Source organism: Canis lupus, chromosome 18 (genome assembly GCF_011100685.1).
Source record: "Canis lupus familiaris isolate Mischka breed German Shepherd chromosome 18, alternate assembly UU_Cfam_GSD_1.0, whole genome shotgun sequence".
Taxonomy (NCBI): Eukaryota; Metazoa; Chordata; class Mammalia; order Carnivora; family Canidae; genus Canis; species Canis lupus.
The window spans coordinates 29,058,068-29,080,513 of NC_049239.1; the positions used below are offsets into that span (position 1 = coordinate 29,058,068).

Here is a 22,446-nt window from a genome sequence, read left to right on the forward strand (position 1 = left end):
TCACACTGTTCTGTTGATCTGCGCGGAAACACTTCTCAAGGCAGACATATTCCGATAAAAGCATAAAATTTAAGAGTCCTGAGGGCACCTGAAAGGCCATCAGTGGAGGCCACAGACTTCAACACCTTTCATCTCATTAACATGAATAAATATACGGTGGCCTGACACAGTGTTCCCGAGTATTTATTTTACCAGATATTTACCGTTCAAACATCACCAAATAAAAATTAGGAAAAAGGAAATTATAGTTGTAAAAATATAGGAAAGAATCACAACTTGAAGATATTTGCTTTCAATTCAACTAATTAATAGGACAAACCTACTACATTGCCCTCACTTGCCTCATTTTGCCATAGTGGGCCGGTGGACCCTTAATCAAGGGCAATGTTTGCAATTGCCTTGTCCAAACTAAGCCTGCCTTAGAGACCCACCCACAACCACAGGCTGTGCTTGAGCAGCTCCAGTGACAGTTTTACCTGGCAGCCCGTTCCCTGTTCAGAGAGCTTTATTTTTAGGAAGTGCTTCATTATACTGCAGGAAGTTATGTATAGTCTCCATCTAGAACATCACACATTTCCATACACATACACAAATGAGCAAACAACAAGCATGCCCATTAATGAAATTTTGTAGATTCTAACACTTGGCATGTTTTATACCGATCTCCTCCTCTCTAATTCCAAAGCTGTTGCCTTTGTTTGCATCCTCACAAGCTCCCATAGTTTCCAAATTGCTCTCCTAGGTCTGCTTGTTCTCCAATTCATCTGCGTAATGCCCCTTGAAATGTCTTTTGAAAATCCCAAACTTACCACGTTACTCCTTAACTTAATGTCTTTCGATGATACCCCTTTGTTTTTTGGATGAACTCCTTCCAACACACACACACACACACACACACACACAATCCTTGATCTGGCCGCTGTAGGATCTTGACATTTCGTGGCATTTCAGCTCTTTCCCTGCCATACATTCTCCTTAAGCTTCGGCCCTAACATATTTTCGGTTCACCTAACATACAGACAATGAATGTTTGTCACGTTCTAACTGAGGTCTTCACGATTCCAACCTTGCTGCTCTTGGCCCTACTGCATGGTCTGGGATCAAGCATATCCTCTTTCAGAGTATACGCTTACCCTTTCTAAAAATGTAAGCACCTCTGAGGAATAATGAAAAGTTGTTAATACTTTGCCCAGTGGTAGCCTACAGAACCCACTGAAATCGGTACTCGGTGAAAATTTTGTTAAATAAGTGAATGAATTGGTTTAGATTGAATTAAATTGTTAATTAGCACCTATTTGCAAATGTGTTTATTTTGTGTGTGTGTGTGTGTGTGTGTGTGTGTGTGTGTGTGTTTTCCTGGAGAAGGGAAATACCTATGATTGAGGCCTTAGGCTTATATAAGGATGAATAAAAAAGGAAAAGACACCCAAAGGGGGAGGGGGGTAGTTCTCTTCAAAGATAAAAGCTTTGTTCCAACATCATAATTTGGCCACCTTCTAACTCTTGAGATTAAAAAACAAACAAACAAACAAAAAAAAAAAGAATTGAGAATAGAAAAGGTGGGAAAATTCAGTGGACTTTTTAATGCAGCCACTAAAATAAGAATAACAACAAAATATTTGGTTTTGAGTAATTGTTATTAAAAGGTAAAATAGGAAAACACATTTCCATGCAGCATCATTTGTTTTCTGTATCTTTGATGTTCTCCCCACCTTTTTGGGATATAATTGACCGATAACATTGTGTGACTTTAGGATGGACAGTGTTATGATTTGACACATTGTGAAAGGACTATCACGGTAAGGTAATACCTCCATCACTCGCCTCAGAATTACCTTTGTTGAGGAGGAGGGTGAGGACTTTAAGACCTACTTTTTCAGCAGCTTCCAGGTCGTTAACCACAGTCACCATTTGATTGATCCCTGAAACTTCTTCATCTTATAACCAGATGTTTGTGCCCTTTGAGGAAGTTTGTACCCTAATTCCCCCAGCCCCGAGCCCCTGGCAACCACCACATTATTCTCCTTTTCTAGGAGTTCAGCTTTTACAGGATCTCTTTCTCTAACTTACTTCACTTAGCATAAGGTAAAATAATTAGCATAATCAGATGGACTTCAAGATCCAACTGTGTTGTCAAAAATCTCCTTCCTTTTCTTTTTTTTTTTTTAAGATTTATTTATTTATTCGGAGAGAGCGAGAGAGAGGCAGATACACAGGCAGAGGGAGAAGCAGGCTCCATGCAGGAAGCCTGACGTGGGACTCGATCCCGGGACTCCAGGATCACACCCCGGGATTCAGGCGGCGCTAAACCGCTGCGCCACTGGGGCTGCCCAATGTCCTTCCTTTTCATGGCTGAATAATATTCATCTCTATCTTCTGTAGTGGCTGCACTGATTGATAGTCTCACCAACAGTGTACAAGAGTTCCCTTTTCTCCAAACTCTGGACAACACTTGTTACCACTTGCCTTTTTTTTTTTTTTTAAGGGATTGAATCTAATTGAGTTTAAATTGCTTTTTGGTTTGTTTTTTTGTTGTTGTTTTGTTTGGTTTGGTTGGTTGGTTTTTTTTTTGTTTGTTTGTTTTGGTTTGGTTTGGTTTGGTTTGGTTTGGTTTTTTTTGGAAAGACGGATGGGGAGAGGGGCAAAGGGAGAGGCAGAGAGAGAATCGCAAACAGGCTCCATGCCCACCGCACACAGCCAGTTATGGAGCTCAATCTCACGACCCTGAGATCATGACCTGAGCCAAAATCAAGAGTTGGCCGCTTAACCAACTAAACCACCCAGACACCCTTATCTCCTGTCTTTTTGAGAATAGCCACTCTAACAGGTGTGAGACAGTATCTCACCTTGGTTTTCATTCACATTTCCCTATTGATTAGTGATTTAAGCATCTTTGCATGCACCTGTTGGCGATCTGCTGTCTTCTTTGGAAAACATCTATTTAGGTCCTCTGCAATGTGGCATAGTTGTTATTTTAGGGGAAATATGAATTACCACAAGACTTTTTTAAACTTTTACTAAAAATCCTTTTCAGGAAGATTGTCAGCTGAAAGTTGTAGTAAAATGTCAAAGCCTCAATCACTTTACCAGTTACCCAGTGTTCAATCCATTCAATAAGACCACAGTTCCATGACGTGTCTTACAATCATCATCTGCCACAGGGGTACTTATTTTACATCCCATTTCCCCTATAAAACTCATACAGTTGTGGATGGCTTAAAAAAAAATCTGTGTAGTGAATCAAAGGATTCTCAACTCCCTCCCATTTTGAAAGTTGAGTCTGAGTACCATTTCTATATATATGCTTATTTTTGGTGGTTAGGGAATTCTTTCGTTCAAATGATAAAGGTGTTTGAATTTTCCTTGTAAATTCAACAGATTATTATTTTTTTTCAAATCTGCAGCTTCTCCCAGTCATTCACTTTCCTCAAAAATGCTGTGTATGTTAGAAACCTGGACATTTAAAAATGCAGATTGTTTCACATTATTTGAATCACGTGCCGCTAAATCAGCTGGAGGCCTAGAATCACAGATGTGCTAATGCATCTTCAATGTGAAGAGAACTGACTTTTGAAATCTATGCACTTCATTTCCTGAAAACACAATAGTAATATGGTGGGGGAAACAAGGCTATCATTTCTCGAATCTGCACTGCATGGCTAATGCTGAAATAAAGTGACATTCTTTAGGAGTTGTTTAGTCTCGAGTGCTGATTTAGCTAGATAAAATGCAGCTGTCTTCTCAAATTACACAACTGGATTCACACCATCTACTAATTCCTGGTGGAGTTTTAAAGATACCTTTATGGCCAATTTTCTTCTCGGTGCTAGGAATCCTAATTTAGACAGTACAAAAATACCACCATGTAGTTTCTATGCACAAATCCCATCTCCCTTAGAAACATTTGATAAAGGAGACTGTGTTTTACAAGTGCTTGGGTCACCATTTAAAAAAGGATTTCTGAAATGTAATTGGGTCTAAATTGATTTAGAATTGGTTGCCAAATTGTCATACAATTGTCTCTGTCGGTTTTCTTATTACCTTAAGTCACGCCTACAACTTGTCATGTTGCCTAGACAGTCTGAGAAAGGAAGGGTCCTCCCTAAGATGCTCCCTTTCACTAGTGCTCTTCCTTCCCAGATATCATTTGCTCCTGATATTCTCGAAGAAGGAACCTTTTAAGATTTCTTCCAAAATCTGAACTCTCTTGATCTCTATATGGCATCTAATATTCTGATCATCTCTTCCATGGCTGAGTACTTAATTTAGCTCATCTTTAATCCTGCTAATCATTGAACCACAATTTTTTTTTTTTTTGGTAGAATGCACCCTATCCCTTGTTCTCTAGCTGCAAAATGGCAAACCCACATCCATCAACTGTGTGCTAACATTCATGAAGCTCTTCACCCACTTAGATTTCCTATTTGTAAAGTCCTCTGGGATTGCCAACAGTCCTCACGAATTGCATCCTCTGCTCCCCCCAGCTCTTTACACTTAGTGCTGGTAAAATTCTGTCCATATTATGTCATCGTTGCTCATAATTGGCATGCCTACTATTTACCCACTTTCCTCACCCAAGTAGACAGCTCACTCACTCATCCATCAGTCAAAATGTTGTAAGAGGCTAAAGGGCAAGGCACTTTGCTAAGTAACATGGATACCATTAAGTGTTAAAATAACCAGTTCTACAAATTGACTGATACTGTATTTTTCCCCACTCACCTGTACAGTTATTTTTGTTTTCCTTATTTATTTCTAATAGTTATTTCTAAGAAATAGTTACATATTTAAAATAGGAATCCTTTCTCCTATGCATTGTGGAGAGTTTCCCCACTGTGGTTTTCTGTTGTCCATGCGGAACATATTTTCCACCTTATTGTTTCTTTTTCAGAAGCTTCCTGGCACTAGAGATAGGGTGGCCCAGGTAAGAAGAAAGGGCAGTGGCAAAGGGTCCGCAGAGGAACCTGAGAGAGGTCTCCTAACGTAATATAGTAAAAAAAGAGAATCGGGCAGACGTTGAGCCATTTTTGATTAGCACCAACAGACGTGATCAGGGCAGTGGGGGCAGTTAGTGGCGACTTTCATAATGTATGACACATGTTAATGCCCATCTGTTAAATAACTGACTAATTGAAGGATCCCTTATGCAGAGAATTTTCTGTCCTATAAATCCCAGTCATTGTTCAGGAAATTTGTTATTTGTAAGGGATAGAAATTGGGGTTCATTGCAGTGACCACCCTGATTCTTCGCTCTCTTTTGTCATGTAACCTTACCGTGGCCCCCCATTAGGGGAGGATGACCTGTCCCATTCCTTGACAATGGGCTCAACTAAGTGATTTGCTGTAGCCAACAGAAAGTCAGCAAATTTGATTCATACAGAAGGATGAAAACGTACCCGTGCCTTTCTGCTTCCTCTCTTGGACTTCTGTTGCCAAGAAATTCGCTTAGGCCAAGCCGATGAAGGGAGAGAGACATCGGGCGTGGAGCTGAGTTGCCCCAGCGACCCCAGCCGAGCCCATTTTAGATCAGCTAACAGTGAACCCAGCCAAGATCAGGAGAGCCGCTCAACCAATCTCTGACTGACCTAGAAAGACTCATGAGAAATAATAAATGATTGCTGATTTCAGCTACCAGGTTTGGGGATGGCTAATTATGCAGCAACAGCTAGCCGATACAGAAGTTAGAATTCTCTGATTAAATTATTGTATTAGTTTTCGGTTAGTAATTGCAGTAAGCACCTCGTCTTTCTAACGTTTTGTGTGCCGTAGTGAAAAGAACATCCGGCAAGAGCCAAAAGACATGCATGCTTCCATTGCCTAATGTCACAGTCTTAGATATTTATTCATTCAACTCTGCACACAATATTAGAGATAACAACAACAACAACAACAAACCCTCTCGTTAAATCAATCATGCTTTAGGGGGAGAATACAGACATGAGCAAATCATTTCCACCCGGTGCTATAGGTAATAATAGGAAGTATCTGTTATAACCATGATCTCTGAGGTGAAATAACCTGAGTTAAAAATACCGCCTCCATCACCACCTGGTTGCTCCTATTTAACCTCAACTCTACTTTCATTATCTGTAAGATGGGATGGGGGAAAGAATTATACCTACTTCACAAAGTTGTTGAGAGGATTGCATGAGTTGATATCTGTAACATACTTAGAACATACTTTGAACTTGGCACTCATAAACTATCATTAAATGCCAGTTATTGCTAAAAAAAAAAAAAAAAAAAAGTATGAAAGCACTAAAAAGGGATGCCTGAGTGGCTCAGTGGTTGAGCGTCTGCCTTCGGCTCAGGGCGTGACCCCGGGGTCCTGGTACCGAGTCCCACATCAGGCTCCCTGCATGGAGCCTGTTTCTCCTTCCCCCTATATGTCTGCCTCTCTCTGTGTCTCTCAGGAATAAATAAATAAAATCTTAAAAAAAAAAAGAAAGAAAAGAAAAGAAAAGAAAAGAAAGAAAGCACTGAAAAGTAAGACTCCATGGGGTGGGAGCTGGGTGGAGCTGGAGCCACTGTAGAAACAGAAACCTACAAATGTGCTTGGACTTGAGTATCTGTATTTCAAGGAGCAAAGAATGGATGACTACTAGGATGTCTTGTAGCTCTGAAATACAACATTCTTGTCTAGCATAACATTTTGGCCAGTATGACACATGCAAGAAGTTCCCACTAAATACCACATTTTATCATGGAAGTAGTTCTCAAAAGAAGCTGGTCCAAAGAGGTTAATTCACATGTCATCACGTGTGACTATCGAGGCAAGTTTGGTGTGATTATCACAGGACGGTCTGGGCCTTTCCCATCGACTCGGAGGTGAAAAGGGACGACGTGTTCCCAGAATTTATAACGTAAAGACCCAAATCATAAGTATGTATCGTGCTTGAATAGAGCAGCTTGAAGCCTGTTAAATCAAGTTAATAAACACCGCAGGCAACATCTGTATTTTCTCAATGTTGAAGCAGAGTGACTGAATTCCTTCTATTTGCTATTTTGTATTTCTGGTTACAAGATGCTGTCCTCTGCTGTCTGCTGAAGATTACACCAGGTAGAGTCACCAGCACACAGTGAAATAACACGATGGTTTTGTTTCACCGACCATACAGCCTACAAATCAGGGCTGGAAAACAAATAGAGAATTCTGTACATCCTTCGATACACCTGCCCTGTCAGCGCCACGTTCCTCTTCTCCAGGGTCCTCTCGTTTTAATGGCACTTGTCCTGTCCAAGTGTTTGGTAACCCCGACGTGCTCCCTGGAACTGTGACCGCGTTACCGACCCCATTGCCCATCGGGCGATCACTGCCTCTGAACGAGCTCTGATCGGGAACTTCACTTGCACATATACCCCATCACCGTCCACAGCACCTGGTAACTTCCACTGAATAAGTCTCTACATTCATGTCACGTCCAGTAACAGTTTAGTCTGCGTGTGTATGTGTGGCAGCTTGTTTGCTACTTATTTCAATTCTCTTTGAGCAAGATCACTGGGTGACAAATGTGGCAACTGCATTTCCCCACAGGGTTCCACATTCACCTGTGGGGCTCCGAGCTGAACACCAGGGCCTGCACGCCTGTGGCTGCTTACACGTATCCCCCATACCGTCCAGCAGCAGCAGCCAAGCCGGGAGAATTGGCAGCGAGTAGATCTGGGTTCAGGACCTGCCTGTGCCATTTACGGAGTGTGTGGCTTTAGCGTCACTTGCCCCAGCTTTCAAATCTCCCAAGGGGTTGTTTGGAGTTTTCAATCAGCTGATGTGTGCGGGACGTCAGCAAAAGCCCATGCCCTGAGGATGCCGGGTAATCCCTGGATCAAAAAATTGAAAACCACGTGACTGATGCAAGCTCCTAGGGTGTGACATGGAAAAAGAAATTGTAGCTGCCGAATGGGAAGCTACATAGGAATGGGAAGGCTTTCCTTTCTCCTTTTGGCTAAACAGCACTGATCCTTCCCTGCTGCTTTGTTTGATAGATTAATTCATTGTGAAAGCCTTTAAAGACGTCTGGTAGGTAGCTAATAATCAGCTTTGAACAACAAATCATTGGCCTTTCCCTTGCTGTCAAAGTCTCTAAAAAAGAAAATTTGCATTTCAAATGGCTTCTGGTTTCCTTCAGAACCAGAGGGTAGACTCCTTTGAAGCCATCTAGAGCAACTAGTAAGTGTGCTTTTTAATGGTTTATTAGTTGATAAACTGTAATTGACATATAAGGGCAAGAGCTTCAAAAGACAAAGTTCTAGCCAACTGCTCACTAATGTCTTAAGTCGATCAATACAGCAATTCGTTTAAAAAGAGAGGCAATGCCATCACGCCTCAACAAGTTCACCTGTTGATGAATTTATAACTCCACCAAAGCTCTCCCAAAAGATGGGGAAGTTATAATAAATCACAATCCGTGGGTAAAGAAAGGCCTTTCCCCTTGCACATGCTGACATTTAAGACACATATTGGGGCATGTGCTTAGTACCCAAATAAATGCATAGATGTAGCTCTATTCTAAGTGTCCCAATGCTAGTTGAGAAAATATCCATGTACTATAAAGGGAACGGGGGGAAAAAAGAACATTTGGTGTGAACTTGGATATGCCTCTGATGTTCCCTTAGCAAAAAAAAAAAAAAAAAAAAAAAAAGGCCTAATGGCATCTCTCCTTATGATTAACTCACTTGGTTTAAAAGTGTCTTTCGGCCAAGTACATATTCTGATCTCTCAAAAAGGGAGAAAACCAGCACAAAGATGATGGGCGGGGGAGCCTGGAGCAGGTGCATGTTTGCCCATCTCGTCCTCCCCGTACACTTCTTTACTGGAGAACGAGTAGCTGGCGGAGAAAGAAAGCAACAGGAATACAGGGCTGGTGTTCTGCGGGCCCCTCGGGCTTCCTGAGATGGCCCCGTGAAGGGGAAGTGTGCCCCTTCGCCCCCCCCACCCCACCTGACCCCTTCCCAGGACCTGATGGAAAAGCCCACAGCTGGGAGCAAGGCTGCCAGGATTGAGCTGTCCAGGGAAGGCCCCTGTGCTGACACGGCCTCCTGCCCCAGAGCCCCCTCCTGGCGCCTTCCCGGCCCCTCCTGGTCCCCTCCTGGTTCCTTCCTGGTTCCCTCCTGGGTTCCCGGGATGAGTGCATCCTGGGCAGCACGCCCGTGGGCCCTCACCTGCTAGCAGCCCGCCTGCCAGGGGTGAGGGGGGTGGGGTGGAGTGGGGTGTGTGTGGGGGTGTGTGTCTCCTGCCCCCCACTCGAGGCAGGGACCCTTGAGTGTGTGCTGACCCTGAGATCCTAGTGGGGACCTGGTTTCTGCGCCTTCTCCGTCCATCTGGGTCCCCTTCCTGGTTCCCGGGATGAGCGCGTCCTGGGCAGCAGGTGCGGTGGGCCCTCACCTGCGAGCAGCCCACCTGGTGGGGTGTCTCCTGACCCCCCCCACCACCACCGAGGGCAGGGGCCCTGTGTGTGCGCCGACCCTGAGATCCTAGCGGGGACCTGGTTCCCTCCTGGTTCCTGGGATGAGCACATCCTGGGCAGCAGGTGCCGCGGGCCCTCACCTGCTAGCAGCCCACCTGGGGGGTGTCTCCTGCCCCCACCCCGAGGCAGGGGCTCTGAGTGTGCGCTGACCTGAGATCCTAGTGGGGACCTGGTTCCCTCCTGGTTCCCTCCTGGTCCCCTCCTGGTTCCCGGGATGAGCGCATCCTGGGCAGCAGGCGCACGGGCCCTCACCTGCGAGCAGCCCACCTGGGGGTGTCTCCTGCCCCCGCCCCGTCCCCCCCGAGGCAGGGGCCCTGGGAGTGCGCCGACCCTGAGATCCTCGCGGGGACCCGGTTTTTGGAACAGACGAGAGCCCCGCGCCCCCGCCCCCGCGGCTCCGCGCCCCGCCGTTCCCGCTGCGCCCTGCAGGTGGCAGCGCCGCCCCACGCTCGGGCCCCGCGCGCCCGCGGCCTCGGGGTTCCCGCGCGCGGCCAATCAGCGCCGGGATGACGGGAGGTAATGGGGTGACTGTGTCCCGCTGGGCGGCAGCCGGGGCCGGGGACCGGGAGGACAGGGCCGAGGCGGGAGCCGGGGCGGGGAGCCGGGGGCGAGGCGGGACCGGGGGGGGCGCAGGGCCGGGGGAGGGGGGGCGCGGAGCCCTCGGGGCGCGGGGGGCGCGGAGGGGGCGCGGAGGGGGCGCCCCGGGCACGCGTGTCCCCGCCGGGCCCCGCCGACACCCGCCAACTTGTGGCTCCGGGAGGCGCGCGGCGCAGCGGGGAGCGAGCGCGGACCTGCGGGCGCCTCCGCCGGGGATGCCGCGAGCCAGCGACCGCTTAGGGACCCTCTTCTCTTTCATTCCTCCTTTCTTTTTTCCCCCCCTTTTTTTTTTTTACCATCCCTATTTGTTTTTGCATTTTTAATTCCACATTTTTAATGTTAATGTCACATTTTTTATTTTAATATCCTTCATTCCTTTTTTCCCCTATTCCCTCCTTTTTTTTTCCTTCCTCCCCCCCCCCCACCGCGCACCCTGTCGCTCTCTCTTTCCTTATTATGATGATTTTGTGAATTTGCCTCCCTCCTCCCTCCTCCTTCCTCCTCCTCCCTCCTCCCCCTTCCCCTCCCTCCCTCTCCCTCTCTCCCTCCCTCGGCCTTCCCCGTGGGAAATCAAAGCCCCCTTGGAACTCCCCCCGCCCCCCGCACCCCGGATGCGCTGCCCGCCGGCGGAGGAGGAGGCGGGGGCCCCCCGCGACCGCGCGCCCCCGTGAGCCCGGCCGCCCACGTGTGCAGGTGCACCTGCCACCTGCAGGACCCGCGCCCGCGCCGGGGTCACGGGGGGGCGCGGCCCGAGCGCAGCGCTGCGCCCCGGGCCTGGAGAAACCCAAGAAGAAGAAAGGAAGGGGGGAAAAAAGTAGCTGCCGGGAGGGGAGGGGAGGGAGGGGAGGGGGCGGCGCGGGGCGGGAGGGGAGGGGAGGGATGCTCGCTTCTTGACAGCTGACGGAGCCTGGAGCTGCTCCGCCGCCACCTCGGCCCCCGCCCCCGCCCCCGCCCCCCGTTTAACGTGAGATTATGAAATTGCAGAGGCGGCGGAGGGAAGGAGACGGGCTCTAGCCGGGACCCGGGCGGCGGAGAGGGAAGGACGCTGGCTGGCCCGGGGGCTGGCACCGAGAACCCAATTGCGCACTGGGTTGTGATGAGAAACCTAATCAGATCTTTGGAGAGGGGCCCGGCCTGGAGGCTGGCGACCGGGGGGAGCTGATCCCCAGGTTCTTCGGAGGGGGAGCTGGGAAGAGCAATCCACCATGTAACCGGAGACTTTTTAAAAAAAATATATTTTTTATTTATTTTTTTTTAATTTTTATTATTATTATTATTTTTTTAACCCCCCTTTTGGTGGCGGTGGCGCTTGGGTGCCTTGCAAACATGAAGGATGCGGGACGCAGCTCTCTGTTGGACCCGAACGCAGTGGATGGACTGATTGTGCAAGAGAAGCGGAAGAAGGGAGCTTTTCCTTGCAAGACCTGGATCCTAACACAAACGTGTGTGTGCGCGCACAGGGAGCCTCGGGGAATGCAATAAGCCAGTGTCAGACCCACGGGGCTTGGTGTGCTCTGACATACATAAATCATAATAAAACAGCCGTGCCTCCCCCACCCTCCCCCTTTTCCCCAAAAGGATGATTGGAAATGGAGAACGGAGGATCCACAAAGGAAAAAGTATGTTCGCTGTTCTCTATCAAGGAGAAAGTAAGCCAAGGAGATTATTTTCGGAATTCAAAGTTTGGGGCTTTTTTCTTTCTTTTCTTTTTTTTTTTTTTTTTTTTTTTTTTTTTTTTAGGAAAGTGAAGACCTGCTATGGTGGCGGTGTTTTCTTTCCTTTTTTGAATTTCCCACAAGAGGAGAGGGGATTAATAATACATCTGCAAAGAAATCTCGGAGAAGAAAAGTTGACCGCGGCAGAATGAGGCATTGATTGGGGGGGGTGGGGGGGAGAGAACCCAGCAGAGAGCACAGTTGGATTTGTGCCTGTGTTGACTAAAATTGATGGATAATTGCAGTTGGATTTTTCTTCATCAACCTCCCCCCCACCTTTTTTTTTTTTTTTTTTTTTTCTTTTTGGTGTCAAGATCATGCGTTTTCGCTTGTTCTTAACCACCTGGATTTCCATCTGGATGTTGCTGTGATCTGTCTGAAATACAGTGAGTGATCCTTATTTTCTTATTTTATTGATGAAGAAAATGCCCATTCGTTTAGCGTTCCCGGTTCCTTTATCCCCTCACCCCCTTTAGTGTGATTTTTAAAGACCTGACTTGAAGGGGTTGGGGTGGGGGGGATGGGAGGGGAGAGGGTGGCCCAGGCGTTTGTTCCATCAGGTTGTGCTCACCAGTGAGCCGGTTTGCTATAATGATGCAGGTTGTCTGCATCCTGGGCAAACGCCTTTGCAATCGTTCATCAGAAAAAAAAAAATCTCCCCAAGAAAGCCGCTGCAGTGTGGGGTGCCTGTGCTGAGTGATTGACACTCTAGAATGCGTTTAAGTTGCATGGCAGCCCTGGAGTTGGAGGCACAAATGTTTAGCCATTGGAAATCGAAGGGACCCAATTTAAATTTCATTATCCAACCTGACATTGCAGATCAACCGAATGTATTAACACAAAAATATGATAATAAACCAGGCTGGGGAAGGCTGGCTTCTGGCGGGTGGGTGGATGGAGGGAGGGAGAGTGGGCAGGGGGGAGGAAATGGTGGAGAGAGGTGGCTGCACTTTCCTCTCTCTCCCTCCCTCTCTCTCTCCCTCTCTCTCTTTCTCTCTCTGTCTCTCTCGTGCATACAGATGCTCAAATGTGGTCTTCGGATGACCTAGGTTCCCACCAGTGCTAAGAACGGGCGGGAGGACCCACTTCTTTTCAACCCCACCTCCCTTCAAACCAACCACTTCTTTGGAAGCAGAAAGGCTGCACAGAGATGGAAGGTGGCTTGGGCAGTTGGCTTGGGTTTTGCCAGAAACCTCCCCAACATCCCCAAGACAGGGCTCTGGAGGAAAGGCAGACATGTAGTGTCCTGTGGTAACTTAGACAAGCGGCTGAAGGAAAGGTCCGTATGTCGGTGCTTCTCATGTGCCAGCTTTGTCTTGGAGGAGAGAGAGAGAGAGAGAGAGAGAGAGAGAGAGAGAGGCCGATAAAGAAAAATAAGAGAAGGCTGAAAAGGCTTAGAGAGCCCAGGGGCCTGGAGGGGCCTGGAGCATCACCCCTCTTTCCGTCTTCTTCCTTCCCCATGGCTTCCAGGGTCAGGGAGCTGGCTGGCTGGCTGGCTGGCTTCCTTTTCCTAACAGAACTCCTCCTCTTCATCCTTCTCTATTCCTCTCTGGGGCCTTCTGTCAGAGTCGTGGACTCACATAACTTTAGAGCCAGAGGACTCCTTGGAGACCTCACACCCATAAAACCAGGAAACTGAGGCCTAGAGATGCCATAATTCTGACCTGCAGCCCAACCTTGGGAGACAGGTAACTCACGGGATCCTTAACCAGCAGACGAAAGTCAGTCTGGGATCCAAGCTGGACAAGAATCAACCATACACAGCCTGGCTCCTTCTGTCCCCACCGCTGCCATTTTTATCCAGAAGGGTCAAGGAAGGGGCCTGTCCTGAGAGCTTGAAATAAACTCTGAGCGCTCGCTCTGGACCTCAAGAGCAGCCCATCTCCAATATCCGTATGCTTTGACTTGTTTTAAGCAGCAGAGCTCAGATGTTTTAAGTAGCAGAGCTCAGATAACCCTAGTTTTAACACTAAAAAAAAAAAAAGAAAAAAAGAAAAAAAAAAAAAAGCCCCAACTCGGGCATATCCCAAAGGAGATAAGAGGCAGACACCTCCTGGGTCCCTCCACGGTGTTGGGCACATTTAATCTGGTGAGTGGTGGTCCCTGGAGAGCCATTAAGCACCTCGGAGTTAGATTTATATTAGAGAAGTGATAATAGAAACCAGAAACACCCTGCTAAAAGCCTCTGAGTCTGTCCTCACACTCACATCATCTATTCTTATCCTTTTCATTACTCCTTAACCAGCCTACAGCTGAGCACTTCTTTAATTTATTTTTCTGGGCACATGTTTCCTGTTGGGACACAGATGGGGCAACACATTTATCAACCTATGAACATAATCGCGCAGGATTATTTTTATTTTTTTCCGCTCCCCCGAGCTCCTTGCAGGCTATCGCCGACCTTAGGATCCCTTGCAGGTTTGTGTGTGTTTGTTTGCTTTTTTTGTGGTTCGTTCTGGTTTTTACGTGGCCACGGGGAGGTCTCTGCTCGCGATCACAGATTGACTCAAGTTCTCTCAAGTTGCTGTTAAGTTGCAACGTAGCACAGCTGACAAACGGAGAAAGAAAACAGTGCTCTGATGTTTTTTTTTTTTTTTTTACTGCTCAGCTCTGGACTTCACGTGGGAAACCCACGCAGTCTTGCAGTCAGCCTGGCGTCTGCCAATCAGTGGAGGTCTGTCTTTCTTTTCCTTCCTTCCTTCTTGCCTTCCTTCCAGCCACCCTTCCTTCCTTTTTTGAATTCAGATGTCTTCACCGCTACTCCAGTTAGACCTCCCAGTATGTTCCTCTGCTAAACGTTGTCAGCTCCCCTCAGCCCCCCGCCTCCCCCTAACACCAGTGGGACACGTGCAAACGTCTCCGGGAAGGAGAGGGAAGGAGGGAAGGGCTGGTGGGCGTGGGGGATGGAGAGAGGAGAGAGAGAGGGGGTACAGGTATGTTTAAGGTTGTGGGCTGAAATGTGTCCTCCCACCCACTGCCACCTAACATGTTCTGTGGGGCTAGAAGCTGATGGAGCATCTAGGGTGGCATCATGCTTTGTGCACCTGGTTAGCGACCCATTGCCCAGCTGGGGGGCGGGGGGGGGGGGTGGCTAGCTCCTTTCCTTTGATGTGCAGAGTTGGCCCAGCGTGTTAGGCAACTTGCTGGAGGACTGAAGGAAGAGTTTGGAGCAGGCCAGACCAGTAAAGTTACCCCATGGCAGCTCATTCCAGGGCCAAGCCCGGTGCCCGACGAGCGGCCTTTATGAATAGGGTGGTGGGTCGTATACTTGGATTCTGCGGAGGCCGTAGGCCCGGAAAGCTGCTCAATTTTGCAAGTTTTGAAGTTACTTTTTCAAATGCCCCCCCCCCCCAACTCTGCTTTCATCGCTGCACGCCCTCGGGGCAACAGCAACTTGAATTGCTCCCGACACTCAGTTTTCTCATCTCTCTAATGGGAACGATAATGTCAACAAATTAGAAATTGTTTTGTGAATTAAGAGCAACGTTACGCAAAGCCCCGAGTGTCATAGGCCCTCTAAGGAGGGCTGTTGGTTCTGGTTGGTCTCGGATCCGTTTGGCTTAACTTCCTGGGAACTAGTACAGACTGGCTGAGCCCTTTACCAGTCCTAGTGGTTACACTTGAGCCCCAGGGAATGTGCCACGGACCTTACAGGAGTGGCCACATTCCTCTTTTGATGTCTTATCAGGACAGATTGGCTGCAATATTATCGTTTTAGATATGAAATGCTGCTTCAGGCCAGTAGCTGAAAAATCAGGATTTTTCTCCTTAATGAAGCCTGAATCTCAGCAAAAGTAATACTGGAGGGAGATTTTAGGGGAAAATAATGCTGTTGTGTATACTTTTGGTCTAAAAGTTGCGTATGATGGCTCCTATATATTAAATGTATAATTTTAGCTATCTGTTACATCGCCTGCCTCCGGAATGCTCCAAATACAGGCAGATTTCTCGGCGATTGTATAAAGTAGGCAGTGCAACACTCCGTCGCTAATAGGAAGGCCCCCAAGTCCACAACTTGGATGCACAGTCCCCCGGATAGAAGGAACCCCGATGTCAGTTAATCACCCGTCGTGGTGGGATGAAGGCAGGACGGAGTGCATGAAATCCAGATTTCCTGTAGACACACTTGTCTTTGTCGTTCGCACGCGCTGATGCTCCAGCACCAGCCTGCCGGTGGCTTCCCAAGGCAGCCAGTCGCGGTCATTGCTCATAATTTCATTGTCCACGACGGCAGCCCATGTGCTGTCCGTTTCCTCAAGATGTTTCCGGAGACCTGTTCTCTCTTGGAGGGGAAAAGCGTCCCACTGCCTCAATTATTGTCATCCTAGACAGCCTACCTGCAGAGGGTCACAGGACAGCCAGGCTCAGCAATTGCCCACCGGAGGTTTATACGGTTTCTGTCCAGTTAGGAAAACAATTTAAAATCTGTTAATTTTTTTTTTGGGGGGGGGAAGCAGGCTGAAGCTCATCATTTTCCCTAAGGAGAGATGGAAATCATCGATGAAAGTCCTTCCCATTTCATAACATCTTACTTCTTTGGCGTGTTTCGTAAAAGCGACTAAGAAATTAGGCGAACTTGGGCGCTGGTGTCCTCCGTGGACTCAAATATTCGGCTCTGCCCTGGCTCGCGTGTGTTACATGCACCGCGTGACCTCCCTGAGGGGTCTGTGTGCTCATCTGTAAGGCAGAGGTAATAACCCCCACGTAGAACTGACGGCCACGGGGATGACTGCATGTGTCATGCACACTAGGCATTCAATGAATGCACATTTAAACTGAGCATCTATGATTTTACTTTAAGTGGAAAAAAAACCCATAAAAACTGGTATGGTCTTGTTTAGGGAAGCCGTTCCTCTGAATTCATGTTGGTAAAGATTTTTAAAAGGTGGACTACATTAAGGAGGCGGGAGTAACACAAATAGGTACAATCATTTTTGGTAAGAGCCTCTACTTCTTAAGTCTTTATTTTAATCACCAGGTGCTCATCGTGGCACGTGCCCTCCTCAATCCCCATCACCTGTTCCCCACCCACCTCCTCACCCCCCTCTGGTCCCATCAGGCTGCTCTCTATAGTTAAAAATCTGTTTCTCGGTTTCTCTCTCTCTCTCCCCTTGCCCATTTGTCGTGTTTCGCGAAGTTCCTACACTTTTAAAACCTACCTGGATGTGCTTCAGTGAATGGCATTCCCTCAGGAAAGACCGAAACATGCGTAGCATATCATGGAATGTAGACTCCATGTCCCCGTAAACTTTCCTTAGATCACCGAGTGCTTTGTGACACAAATATGAAAAATCATATAAATTTATGATTTATAAATTGTGTCTTGGAAGACTCTCCAAGGGAAGCAAGAGCCTCTTGCATCTTACTCTCCTTCAAAATGATTTCTCTGGAGAAATATAAATTGGACGGTTGAAATCGTGGTGCGGCTGAGACAGTGCGCTTGTCCCGCTCCTTGGCGGCAAGGATTGCATTTGTCTGCTGGCGTGTTCCCGGCACCTCAGGAAACTGAAATAGTGTGCAAGTGTGCAAATAGTCTTCGAATGACGAACTGGGTCTAGTTTGAGACATCCCCTCCAAAAAACCCAAATGCCTGTGTGTCTGTGTGTTTGCACCTGCAAGCGGGAGCACGCATACCTGCAAGGCTGCCGGCTCTCGGGAATCTGAGAAATACCAACGGGTGTGCTGACTGTGCACATAGTCACGTCCGTACACACGCGCACAGATATTAAGCAGCTACCGAGGGGCTTCCTGAAGTCGCACAAGCGGAGGCCTGAAAGGTGATGCAGTGTGTTTTCCCTACCTTTGGTGTGGCCAGTAATGGGCTGCAACAATTCCTCTAAGTCACTTTGCCTCTCTTAGGTCAGCCTTATAGTCTCCTCTACAAATAAAGGTACAAACTAAGATTCCTTCAAGCTACGATTTTCGGCTTCTGCATTCCTAGTTGACTACCTAGGGACTCAGGATTCCTAGCAGCATCCTATCCATAGTATCCTATCCATACCTAGCGGTATCCTATACCATTCCTGGCAGTCTCCTATCCATACCAGGATACTAGTTGTTGCAATGTGTTGCTCTGTTGCAACAGAGCCACTGTTACCATGCTCGATATGGAGCATAAAATGCTTTTATTTTTATAAAAATAAAATAAATAAATATTTTTTTTAAAAAGTGAAGGAACTCTCTAGAGCATTTGTAGGGGAACCATAAAGCGATTTGAAATAGGCAAGTGTTGCGTCCCAACTTTGTTTCCCACCTGTTAGCAGGTAGATCCTGAGGAGCAATTCACCTAGCAAGGTCTCGGTTTCCTCGACGATCAAAATGGAAATAATGTTTTATGCCGTTGTTTTGGGAGCTCTGAGATGTCTACGTGTTTGGCCCTTGGTCGGTGTGTACTAAATGCTACCCCTCTTCTTTTTGTTGAGATCCTTGGTTATTTTTCACAGAAATGGGAACATTGACCTGAAAGTCTTGTATGTTGCTTTATATTTTATACTGACGATGTAGGAGGTTTTTTGTTTTTGTTTTTTTGTTTTGTTTTGTTTTTGTTTTGTTTTTTTCTGACTTTGCTATCAAAGTCGGTAATATTATCTTTGATGATCTTTTCCAGTGTCACTCATATGTATGATGAAGTCTACGATGATGAAACACTTGTGTAAGGTTGATAGACTTATTTTCAGCTTCAGCATAAGCTGAGGTCAGGTTTCTATGCTTATGTCATGGGAGTTTTGAACAGTTCTGGAGGTGATGAGTATGATTTCTCGGTTGTCGTAGTGACTACCATTGATCTACTGAGCATTCGCTATGCACTGGGCACTACGTCGAAATTAGGTATTTTTCTGCTCGCTTCTTGCCTGGGGAACTGAAACACAGAGAGGCTAAGTCATTTGTCCAAGGTCATATAGCAACTAGTCCGTGGAGCTGCAAGTAGAAGCTACATTTCTTGTGACTTTAGGTCCCAGGATAAGAATCAGTAAATCCAAACCTGTTGACTTGGGAACACACACACCAGCGCACCGCTGTGCGGCCTCATGTCAGTCTGGACATTCTCATTGAGACCTAGATGGCTGCAGGCCCCCTCGCCCTGCTTCCTTTTAGCACAAAGGTCACGGCGAGATGCTGAGGGCACGTGGACGTCGCACATTTTTGTCAGTCTTCGGTTGCAGCCAAATGTGCGTCTAAGTGAGAAAGGGACCACTCAGAAACCCTTGCGAGCAACTGCCCCAAGTCGCTCACCGTCTGAGCAGAAGGGCTGTGCAAAGGGCCGGGAGACCATCGGGGACCCCACGGCTGTGTGAGACATCAGATCATGGCTGATGTTAAGTTCAGTGCTTAGTTAGGATCGTGCATGAACGGGGGGTGCCCCGACCGGCGGACACCCGGGCTCTCAGCAGGGTTAGTGCATCTGCTGCCCCTGCCACCAGGGCCCCCTGTGGCCTCCTGAGACCCACCACAGGGCTAAGGTGCTGCTCACCCTCCCCGCCTTTACTAGGCTCAGCCCTCCTCCCCCCCCTTTAATGTTGAGGCCGCCCCCTTGGGGATTTGTCCCACTCTCCATCTCTCTGCGCCCCCAACAGATGTGGGCTGGGCTGATGGTGAGAGAGGAGCTGGGCACCCAGGCCCCGCAGGCTCTGGCCCCCTGCAGCCCTGCTCACGCTGCCCTCGAGGCTTGGGCACTTCTAGTTTCAGGCACCACCAGCACCTCGTCCACGTCCCTTGCACCCAGTGACTCCTCCAGTCACTCGCCAACCTTCTCTCCGTCTCAAACCCAGCTCCCTAGTCCCTTGGTGGTTCGGAGTCGGCTCCTTCTCTGCTGGATGTCTGCTGGTGATGCCAACTTTCTCCCGCGCGGCCCGTTCATTCTTTCTCTGAAAACACGAGCCCCTGAAACAGGGCGGGACGTCCTCTTCTCTAGACTCTAGAAATCCATTTACAGATGGAGCTCGGACTCCTCTTCTTGCTGGAAGGGGCTGGTCCACCTCACCTGCCTCTCCGCCCGCCCGCATCCCCTGCAGCTGCACAGGCTGTAAGCGGCTCAGGCTTCTCGAGGCCTGAGCTGTGCTTTTGGCAGATGCTCAGATGTCCAACCTCAGGCCAAGTCCCCTCCTCTGGGAAAACCTTCTGCAGCTTTCCTAGAACCCCCCAGGTGCCCTGTCCTCTACGTCAGCCTTTTTTTTTTTTTTTTTTTACATCAGCCTTTTGTTCGTAGCTCTGCTATAGCTCTTGTCATTCTTGTAACATCTATTGACTTGGCTAAAACCCACTAGATGGTGACATTTTTTAGGATATGGACCTCATCTGCTTTTTTTTTTTTTTTTTAAGATTTTATTTGTATATTTGAGAGCAAGAGACAATGAGAGAGAGAGCACACAAGTGGGGCGAGGGGCAGAGGGAGAAGCGGACTCCATGCTGAGCAGAGAGCCCTGCGTGGGGCTCCATCCCATCCCAGAACTCCGGGTCCTGACCTGAGCTGAAGGCAGACACTCAACCCACTGAGCCACCCCAGCGCCTCTGGACCCCCCCTTCCCCTGTCATCTCCCGCATGGAACTAACGTAGCGCACAGGAGCTCCATCAGTCTGCTAGTGCCAATAAGTGAGCAGACTGGCCCAACACTTCTTTGGGGTGAAGAGTTTCCTTCAGTTTGGCTTATGGTGTAGGTAGGCCATTATTCTGGCATTTGCACCATTGGGATGACTTTTTATTATTTGTTTTTATTATTTGCTTCCTTTGCAGGGACCCAATGTTTCAGAACTACTCTGATCCATAAATGCATTGCAGTTTTTTTTTTCCCTCCGTTTCTCCCCAGTTGAAACAAATACATGCCAATCACCACTCTCGAAATAGCCCAGGTAAACATCGCCGCCACGGCTTGATGTAAACTGAGCCAAAAGAGAGGGAGTTTTAACTGCCGTATGCCATTGTCCGAGTACGTGCGTGATTTTGAATCCGCTTTTAGAAATATTGGTAATAGCTGCTGCCTTTGAGGATCCCAGTTTTGAAAATAGTTCTATAAATAGATCGAGCATGAATTCTTCTGCTCTCATTTATAGCTGCTAATAGGCTCGCGGCAGGCGTTGCGATGCAGACTCCTTGATGGTTCTGTTCACAAAGGATATTGTTTACAGAGACCAAGGTGCTCCTTGGAATCGCAAACCACACAGGCTGCACGGTTACGTGAAGTGGGCCTTTGTCCTCTTGAGTGACTAGTGGAAAGGGACTTTGTCTTTTAATTTTGACTGTTGCCCAAGTATGGACTCATGCAGTGGGAAAATAAAAAAAAAAAAAAAAAAAAAAAAAAAAAAAGGAAAGATGGTCACTTTAGTAAAAATGCCTGGATTGGGATCCCTGGGTGGCTCAGTGGTTTAGCGCCTGCCTTTGGCCCAGGGCGTGATCCTGGAGTCCTGGGATCGAGTCCCGCGTCAGGCTCCCTGCATGGAGCCTGCTTCTTCCTCCTCCTGTGTCTCTGCCTCTCTCTCTCTCTCTCTCTCTCTCTCATGGATAAATAAATAAATAAATCTTTAAAAAAAAATACCTGGATTGAACAATTTGGTGAGCTGTAGTCACTTTTTTCCACACATGAACAGCTGATCTCAGGGAGCCTGGTATGTCTCAGGAGATGCTCTGGCTTCAGGCTTCAGAAGCCCCGCCCCCCCCCCCCCCCACTCCTTTCTCTCATAAGAAACAGCAGAGACTAAGGTGCTGTTGTTAAAATAAATAAAGACCCTGGATTCGATTTTTTTTAAGTGTTAAATATTAAAGACTACTATGGTTTTATTTTTCAATCTTTGAATACAAATAAATATCTTGATTATGTTGAATTAGAGCATTTCGTCTTAGCTTTTGTCTTTTTTTACAGTTCTTCTAGTTTTAGGTGTTTTTTTTTCCCCCTCCAGTTTAGAGATTACTATTGTTGATCTCTAATAAGAGTAAATAAAAGAACATTAATGTAGTGCTTCATGGTGCTTTTTAAATCCAGCTCTCCTGGGACACCCAAGTGGCGCAATCAGTTAAGCGCCTCTTGGTTTGGGCTCAGGTGGTGATCTCAGGTCCTGGGATGGGGCCCCGCCCCCACGATGGGGACCGCCTTCAGCTTGGAGTCTGCTTGAGATCCTCTCTCTCTCTCTCTCAAATAAATAAATCTTAGGGAAAAAAAATCCTTTTGAATCCTCTCTACATTTTGGTCCCAGATTTCCAAAGCAATCATTCTCTATTAACTACATCCTTTGTGATAAAGCATCAGGATCTGGTGTGTGCGAGGGGGGAGGAGGGGGGTCGTGCAAGGAAAGGTTTCTTTAGAAGACTAGGCGCTATATTTGGTCTCTGGTTCTTGCCAAATTATAAACTATGGAGACAGCGGTTTTCTTGGAGGGGCCCATTTGTTTGATCCAATCAATTTTGGGAGAATTTAGCCATTCAATTCTATTTCCTGAGGTCTTGCTAAGGTAGATATCTGGCATGGGGACGGGATAACCCATGAAAAAAACAGTAAGGTCTTTTTCTTATGACTAGTACTGTCCCCTAATGATTAAGATCATCTGTAATTGTGATGTGGCCCTGCCTTAGAACAAGTTTTTGGTTGATTTGTGACGCCTCGATACATATCCTGTTGTTGGTACAGCCGGTCATTTAATAGGGTTCTTGGAGCCTAAGAAACGCAGTACTATTCTCAGGA

At 47.5% G+C, this 22,446-nt stretch overlaps 1 protein-coding gene across 7 annotated transcripts in view; it reads left to right on the forward strand.

Moving 5' to 3' along the window:
• Positions 1-22,446, forward strand: part of LRRC4C (leucine rich repeat containing 4C) — a 1,155,661-nt gene that overhangs the window by 984,939 nt on the left and 148,276 nt on the right. For 2 of the 7 annotated variants that reach the window (XM_038562995.1, XM_038562994.1), the window contains exon 1: positions 11,032-12,162. The exons of the other annotated variants lie outside the window; for them this stretch is intronic. The gene's annotated coding sequence lies outside the window, so the exon portion shown is untranslated. Of the gene's footprint in view, positions 1-11,031; positions 12,163-22,446 lie in introns of those variants that run through there. 7 annotated transcript variants of the gene reach the window in all.